Below are 376 nucleotides of genomic sequence, written 5' to 3'. Positions count from 1 at the left end.
CTAGTGAAAAGTTCTACAGTCCTACAGGGTTGCTGTAACTTGGAATCACCTAGAAAGCAGTAGGTTTGGTTTTGGTTACTTTGAAGCTTCAAAGAACTGAGTGTAAATACAAGTGTATAAAGTGAGTCAGGTCTGACATTTTCCTCAAGGATGGGTCAAGCAACTAAGGGTCCTTTTATCAGGTCCAAACAAGATACAACTGACAGCACCCCTGCCGGATAGCTTATTTACAAGTTGTACTCCTCCAACGTGGGAAGTAAGCTTCTTGAGAACCTGCCACCAAGGACAGAGTAATATATATATATATATACACACACACACACACACACACACACATATATATACACACACACACATATATATACATATATACATA

Source organism: Chrysochloris asiatica, unplaced genomic scaffold, assembly GCF_000296735.1.
Source record: "Chrysochloris asiatica unplaced genomic scaffold, ChrAsi1.0 scaffold00059, whole genome shotgun sequence".
Taxonomy (NCBI): Eukaryota; Metazoa; Chordata; class Mammalia; order Afrosoricida; family Chrysochloridae; genus Chrysochloris; species Chrysochloris asiatica.
Note: the sequence above shows the minus strand (reverse complement) of the source record.